The following is an 8497-nucleotide window of genomic DNA, read 5'->3' as shown; positions in this document are numbered from 1 at the left end:
TCTCAATTTTATATTCATGTCACAATTCCAAATGTACTCCTAGCTTACTTGGGAGAAGAGAAGTCAACTAAGGATGGATGAGAAGTTAATGACATTAATGAGAGGTGGTTGAGGAAAGAGGGTATAAAAAGGGAAGGGGGAAGGAAGAAAAGGGGGGGTTTTTTGGAGTCTTGTTTAGGATTGTGGGGGTTGGTTGTGATTGTTTGGCCTTGTTATGATTTTGGGAGACCTTGGAAACCTGTGGAGGTTTCTTGGGTTTGAGAGGAGGAAAGTATCATTATCTAGTTTTGCACATTCTTCTTGAGGACACACTATATCTGGTTGGACTTGGGCACGGAGGGCTAGGGAACTTGTGGAGGTTTCTTGGGCTAGGAATTTATTTCCTAGTTGGTTGGGAGGTAAATCCGGTTGGGTCGGTGATAAGGAGCGTTCAGCGGGAGCTATAAGACAAAGGTATCATCATCAACCACCGGAACAAGTATTTTTCCATGAACTACTCTTGTTAAGTTGATATCAATGGAATGCTCACCTTAATTTATGTTGCTTATGATAAAATGATAAGATGTTAAATGTTTAAAGCTATGTAAGAAGGTCAGTAAGCTCATTTTATTACTTTTAAATCAGCAGGAAAATAGATCTGTTAGTGTATAATAGATTGAGGCTCTAATAATAGGAATCAAGCTCCTACACATGGTATCAGAGCTTTGGTTCAAAATCTGGACCCAAAGCCCACTAAATAGCTATTCCATAATCAAATTTCTTATTAAATAGTTGAAAATCCAGAAAATTAGAATGTCAAAATGTTTCAACAGCAGTCCAATGGCTTAGTGCCTAGGGATATGACAGAGCTAGTGTTTTGCTTCAACTTAAATGCGCCTGTAAAATTCCTGACAGAATAAATAATATTATAGAAAAAAAAAAAAATCTGGACCGAGCTCCTAGATGAAGAAGCTTGCAGTTCTGGGGACTTTTGCAAACAGTGATTAGGCTGCAGTCTTGTGGATCAAGATAAAGATCATATAAAACCCTATTTTAGAAAACCGAGGGGCCAGTTCTAGAGCCCAAAGATGATCGAATATCCTGGTAAGGAGAGCGCAGTTCTGGACACAATAGATGAGGTCTGTGTTTACCCTTGAAGAGAATCAAAGCCTCTGAGCTACCTCAATCCGAAGCTCAGAATTTTGTGCACATTTATGTGTGACCAAACTCCAGGGCATTGACAAAGTTAACGAAGGGTCTCATCATCTAAGAAAGTTTTCCAGCATTTAAGAGATCCGAATTCTGAACCACCTATGAGATCTGAAGCATCATATACATCAGTGGATAATCGATTTTATGGTTTCACATAGCAAATATAGAGTAGCTCTTCTGTTAAAGTCAAATTACAGTCACTCAAGAGCGGTCATCAAATTACAGTCACCTTATTTAAGGTATATTTTGCAGTCTTGTATAATGCCATAAAAGACGAGAACTTGTGGCAAAGTATCACAGTTCTGAGGCTATATATATACATATATATACCTGCAAGTTTGATCAAAGAAATAGAGACTGTACGTGTTTAAGTGTAAAACTGAACGCATTAGAGCTTTCGACTTCGATCCCAATTTTGTACTTATGTCAGTCCTGTTTTGCTTTGACCCATGTTCACTGTAAAGTTTGGAAGCAAATCAGTTACCAGTATCTTTAGTTAACACTCTAATATGAAGCAAATCAGTTACCAGTATCCAGAAAGGATTTGAAGGTAAGTGGTTTTGATATTGGAGGTGGTTGACATCCGCAGAGGGCGATTTGCATCAACAGATATACCCTCAAACGCAATGACAATGATGGCCCCTCCTCCTTTAGATCAGGAAGAGGACGAAATGCTGGTCCCGCATCCCGAGTTCAATGACGGGGCTCAGCCCATGGAAGGGCAAGGAGAGACGGTTAGTACCGCGGAGAATCAACCTCCGGACGATCCTCCTTCCTCTCGATTTACCTGGGCTGTCGATAATTTTTCGAGGTTAAATGTGAAGAAGCATTACTCAGAAGTTTTCACCGTGGGAGGTTACAAATGGCGGGTGCTAATATTTCCGAAGGGAAACAATGTGGATCACTTATCGATGTACTTGGATGTGGCGGATTCTGCTACATTGCCTTATGGTTGGAGCAGATATGCGCAGTTTAGCTTGGCGGTTGTTAATCAGATTAGCCCTAAGTATTCCATCTGGAAAGATACACAACATCAGTTCAATGCCCGAGAGAGTGACTGGGGTTTCACATCGTTTATGCCGCTTGGAGATGTGTATGATCATTCAAAAGGTTATCTGGTGAATGATACTCTCATAATAGAAGCGGACGTTGTTGTTCGCAGAGTAATTGATTATTGGTCCTATGACTCAAAGAAAGAAACAGGTTATGTTGGGCTCAAGAATCAAGGAGCAACATGCTACATGAACTCACTTCTTCAGACATTATATCACATTCCTTACTTCAGAAAGGCCGTGTATCATATGCCCACAACTGAAAATGACATGCCATCTAGCAGCATTCCATTGGCTTTACAGAGTTTGTTTTATAAGCTCCAGTATAGTGACACCAGTGTTGCGACAAAGGAGTTAACGAAATCTTTTGGGTGGGACACATATGATTCTTTTATGCAACATGATGTTCAGGAGTTGAACAGAGTGTTATCTGAGAAGTTAGAAGACAAAATGAAGGGGACAGTTGTTGAGGGCACAATACAGCAACTGTTTGAGGGCCATCATATGAATTATATTGAATGCATAAATGTAGATTACAAGTCAACAAGGAAAGAGTCATTTTATGATCTGCAGCTTGATGTCAAAGGTTGTCGAGATGTCTATGCTTCATTTGATAAATATGTTGAAGTGGAACGCCTTGAAGGGGATAATAAATATCATGCTGAGCAATATGCTCTACAGGATGCAAAGAAGGGTGTTCTTTTCATTGATTTTCCTCCTGTACTACAACTTCAACTGAAGCGCTTTGAATATGACTTCATGCGAGACACAATGGTTAAGTGAACATGTAACTAAACTGTGAGGAAGTATTGTGTGTGGGCGTGGCTACCAGGTATGTTGCAAGCTTTGATGGAGTATTTTCTAAGCATATATGAATATAAATCACAGTTCTTCTTAGCATCCTCGTTGACTCCAGTCATTGCAGCATTTTGAAACATGCCACTCTGAATAAATTGACTTTTAAAAAAAAAAAACCAGAACACTAGCTTAATTGTCGGTATGTCTATATAGTATAGTTGTATATCCAATATTTACATCTGGCAAGAAACATAAGTTGTTTCAAACTGTTTCCTATCTTGCTATGGTTATCATATCACCAGGGACACGCTAATATCTTTACCTGTGTCTTGCTATATTTCTTTTGTGGGTAGTGACGATCATAACATTGTCAAATAAAAGATGGAAATTTCAATTCCATTCTTGGCCAGCAATATTAGATGAATCAGCAACTGGACCGGTCTCATACTTGTGTGATATGGTGTCTATTCCTACCCTACTACTACCACTATAACAGCGACCATTATAACTGCTGGGTGAACAGGGCCACCCTAGCAGGTGTTCACAGGTAAATAATAGGGGATTTGAACATAAGACCTTTCTACTCACATTTACTTTACATTTTTGGTAAGTGAACAGCTAACAGTGTTTACGAATGAAGAATTCCAAGAGTGAACCTTTTCTTTTGTCTAAGCCATCCTTGACCTTGTTGGTTCGATTAATATTTCATGGTTTGCTTTTCTGTACTAATTTCTTTGAACAAAGTGCATGTACTAAGTTAGGCTATACCCAAAGTACATGCACTGAAATTATTATTACATAAACATTCCCAGCAGGTTATATCCATTCAACCAACATAAAACAAATAAATTACCACTTATAAATATTATGAAAACAGAAAATACTTAACTGAATATTAATTGCCTGCAACTGAAGAAGGGTGAACCTTTTCCGAGCTAGCATCAGATTCACAAGCCCTTTTTGCCCAGGTCAGGTTCATGCTTTCCTGCCCCGTTTCAGCACTCAAATTTGTATCTTAGCAGGCCCAAAAATCTAGTAATGGACCCAGCTCCAATTTGATACCCTTGGGCATGACTTTTAGCAGTCCAAATGAATTTCGTATGCCTGTGAACTTCCAGCTGTGAGCCCACTTGCGATTTTCACTCACTCAGCTCGTGGGAACTCCCAGAACCTTGTAAACACTCTTTCAGTACCTCCTATCTCCTCTGCACACTACCCACACATGGAATAATCATTTCCTGAAACCCCCACGTGCATCCCCCTTCCTTGGCCCAAGAAGACTCACAATTTTTCTTGCTTGTGGCAGATGGATTCATGGGTCAACTTGGGGAATCGAGGTGGGTACTTGCCATACCTTTTGTTGACAGTTCCTTCTATCCAGCTACTTCTCATCCCTTCATAACTCTCAGTGGTTGGCTGCCCCACTACCCAGCTCTCCCTCAATAACTGATTTCTGGGAAGTAATTTCAAATTTAAATTTCTGGCAATTTGGCAATATGGGACTTTCGGCAAAGGTCAATTACTTGGTAGGAAAGGTAACCTCCTAGTGCCCTCACCGGATTCCACTCGTAGTATCATGGCTAGTACTAGTGCTTCATTCTTTAATCAGTGGTTTGGTAAATATTCATTAACTAACAAAACATAAGTATATCATTTATAAGTTGTCTGTTCTAGTTTAAAAAAAAAAAAAAAAAAAAAATTTGAGGAACATCCATGTTGTGATTCACGGTGACATTGAGACATATTTACAAACTGGGGGGAAACAGGGTATGACAGAATCTAGAAGAAACTTCATACTGTAAAATGGCATGGATCCTGGACAATTGACGATCTGGAGGTTGTCTGCCGTGAAATTGGGGCAAATAAACAAGCAAAATGAGTGCTTTATTTTGTTTTGTTTTTGTTTTTTTTACGTGTCTTTTATAGACAGATGGCTGAGTTTGAATTGTGAGAAGTGAGAGTCTGACTCACGTTTGACCTACAAGTATGAGTCATACTTGTAATTCGATTCACAAATATGACTTTGGGCCACAGGACAGACTTGGAGAAATTGAATTTGGCTTGGTTTTCTCAAAGAGCAGAGTCAAATTCAGCAGTCCAATTGGACTGGAAGAATCTGGAAATGCTAGTGAAATGGCAAAATTGTCCAAGTAGGTTGCCGCAGGTCTCAGTTGAAACTAGGATAGATGCTGATTTCTCCAAGTCTGTGCATTCTGCTTGGTTTACCGTATATGATATCGAATATACCCAATAAAATAACTATAAACTTGGAAAAAAAGAAAAAGAAGAAAAACTTGGTTTACCGTATATTCTTGCTTAGTGCAAGATTTTCTTAATTATCGAGAGGCCCTGTACAGGGTCGTACACTCCTCTGTGGGGGGGGTATCTCTCGCTTGGGAGTGTGGTCACTGGATGGTTAAATGAATTAATCATTCTTGCTCAGCATTTTCTTTAAATCGTTGGTTTATTTTCCTTTCCTCTCATTGATTTTGGTGTCCTTTTAAGATTTCGGCTTCATCTCAAGTATTCTTGGTGAATGGTGTTTGAACCAGTGCGTGTGGCATTGTGTAGTTCTTCGTATTCTTGCCCCGGATGAAACTGACCCTTGCATGTGTGAACCTTTGTCCATCTATTGCATTCTAATGAGTGGCATTGGAATGGATTAGAATTCGGTTGTGAACAGAGTGAACTTGGGATTGTAATTATCATCAAGCAAATAAGCGGTCATTGAGCTGATTTACTCTTGCATTCTATCCTCGCATTATAGATCTATCCAACAACAGGCAACTAGAGGTAGTTTATTACTGTATCCTTATATTAGTCTTGCAATTACTTATAGGAATTGTGGTAGATTGTAATTTTTTTGGAAAATTGTGTTGGTGACATGGATAGGCTATAAGAAATCTGTTAAGGCTGCAGCTATGTCAGAGATGTTTAATAAACCTCTCCTAAATATTTACTACCAAAAGAACTTCTAAAACCACCTCACCAAAGGAAGTCACTAATGAAGGCAAGTCATGAAAGCCAAACAAGAGGAGGAAATTAAAATTTGAACCAGTTACTTTGTTCAAATCATTTCTGTTCTGAGAACAACTTCTTCTAACTAAGGTTGCCTGGCCTTTTCATTATCTAGGTGGTCTGCCATAGTTGTTCATTACAAGATTCTTGCCAAAACAAGAATGCAAGCTATGCCCAGTATGTGTGACATTAAAATGTATCAGTCGGTAGATTTGCTTTCCACTAAATGCTTGCAGTCTTATTGAGTTGCCAAAAAGAAAAACAACGGTACAATTTGTATTTATTTATTTATTTTTAATTTTTATTATCACAACAGAAAAACATATTGTTATAAGCTCTAGAATGTTCAAAAAGGATAACTAGAAGTATAGACCACTGATGATCATCATTTATCATCAGAGTAAACTAGATAATGTCAAATTCTGGATCTAAGTAATAGGAAAAAAATGTGGATTGTTGTCATTTGTTTCCATGTTTATTTTGATTTGACCAACCTTTGGCTGACCTTGCAACCATTACAAGTGTTCAAAGGGATTTATTGAACCTTTCCTAGAACTTTTATAAATTATACTCATTTCAAAATGACCAATGCAATGAATATTTTCAACGAAAACCCTCTTTTGCAAACTGTTTTGGAATTGTACTTTCTTTCCATAATGTGCCAGTGTAATATGCAATATCCTTTAGAGAGCTTAAACATTTTTTTTTTGTTTTTGGATGGATATGTAGAGATTCATTGCCAAGCATTTTACTCCAGGCAACATTATTAGCTGATATAGTGTTTGGCCTCCCTAGTTAACGGATGGGACTTCATTCTGTTTCTGCTGTCAGGTCTATGTTGCTAGTAATAGTCCATGACAGAAAATAAATTGTTTCTTTGGGGCCCAATCGTGCTTTCCAGACTCTAGAGTCTCTCGGTTCTTCTTTCTCTAAGGGAATTGGAGCTAAAAGTAGTTCAATTTCTACTGAACTCTGTTAAGTGTTACTATCTATAAGAGCTTGCTCGCATTCTTGCAATTTTGAATATTATTGATTTTTATTGATTGTTTTTGACAAATTCTAGTTCAAACCTCCATCACCATGGGAGCAGTTGTCTTCCAGTTAATTAATCTCATCATTGGACAGTTCTTGCATGGTGACAATACCCTTACAAGATTATATTTATCTTCAAGTTGTTCTCCAAACAACCATCTTCAAGAGATTAACTGTCTTCATGTCATGAAAATAATTTGCTGTTTTGTTGGCTAGACTAAAATGACTACAGTTAGGGGATATCGCCTAGACTTGGACACATCTTCGGATCCGAGGAGTCTCCTGTAAATGGTATGTTATATTGACCCAATCGTCTAAGGCCGATCTTCAAAGAAGTTAGGGAGTCTTTTATAGTTTTTCCAGCTTCTTTACATTTAAAGGCTCCCATATATAGCATGACTTGTTGACCCAACGCGCTTAGGCTCATCTCCAAAGAAGCTAGGAGTCCTTTGTGATTATCCCAGCGTCATTACATTTGAAGATTGTTTCCCTCGTACCTTCATGGCTTCAAAAGTGAGAAAGAGGCTTTATATTAAAACAGATCTTCAACATACTTCTACTACAAGTTGGTTCTATGTTGATGTTATGCTTACATCAAATACTTTTTACAAACAGAGCTAGATTCTCCCTTTAAATAATAATAATAATAATAATAAAGGTCATGGCCAAGCCAAACACGAAATTGGTTTATGAGACCCCTTGTTTCTGGAACAAGGGATCCACCTCCTTGCAGTGATTTGACTACTAAAGTCTGTGGAGGTTTACCTTCTCTACTCCCCTCTAGATTTGAAACTATGACCTCTTACAAGTAAATACATGTTCTTAACCATTAAGCCCACCAAAGCCATTATAAGCTTTATCTTTGTACAAATTTTAATCTTAACATTGCATGCTTTCTGTAGATGAATGATTATAGAAATAAGCAGACGAGGTTTTTAAGCTTCTTGGAACCTATAAATGGAGACACCAGATCTGCAATATAGTGAGGATGTCACAACAAAGACCTAAATTTAGTTTATGGTTGTAATGCTCATGACTTCCATTAACTAGCACGTGTCATTTAAATACCCTCTACTTTAAACATAGGGATATAATATAGAGTGGTTTGAGTTACTACGAAGCCCAAAACATGCCAAGAGTTTTCCCTAAGTGATCTAGTACTATCCTTACCATTTGATAGTTTTTTTTTTTTTTTTTTTTTTTTTGTTTTTTTTTTTTTTTTTAAGGCATGGTTAATTGGTTAAAGCATTCTTAATTAAATTGAACTTCTCCAAAAATTGATTTTCGCTAGAATGCATCAATCTAGCATGGTGAGATTCAATGTAATGGTTTCTTCTAATCCATACATATTAAGCCTAGTCTTGTAACTAAGTATGCTTTGTCATGTTGTTTGTTTATTAAGACAA

At 37.8% G+C, this 8497-nt stretch overlaps 1 pseudogene; it reads left to right on the top strand.

Moving 5' to 3' along the window:
* Positions 1–1728: 1728 nt before the first annotated feature.
* Positions 1729–3026, top strand: LOC149204894 (ubiquitin C-terminal hydrolase 13 pseudogene; annotated as a pseudogene).
* Positions 3027–8497: the final 5471 nt, after the last annotated feature.

The sequence above is a fragment of the Pinus tabuliformis genome, chromosome 1_2 (genome assembly GCF_031772625.1).
Source record: "Pinus tabuliformis cultivar Carrire ecotype Pingquan chromosome 1_2, CPIR1, whole genome shotgun sequence".
Classification (NCBI taxonomy): domain Eukaryota; kingdom Viridiplantae; phylum Streptophyta; class Pinopsida; order Pinales; family Pinaceae; genus Pinus; species Pinus tabuliformis.
The sequence above is the reverse complement of the archived record's forward strand: the minus strand, read 5'-3'. Positions and strand labels throughout refer to the sequence as shown.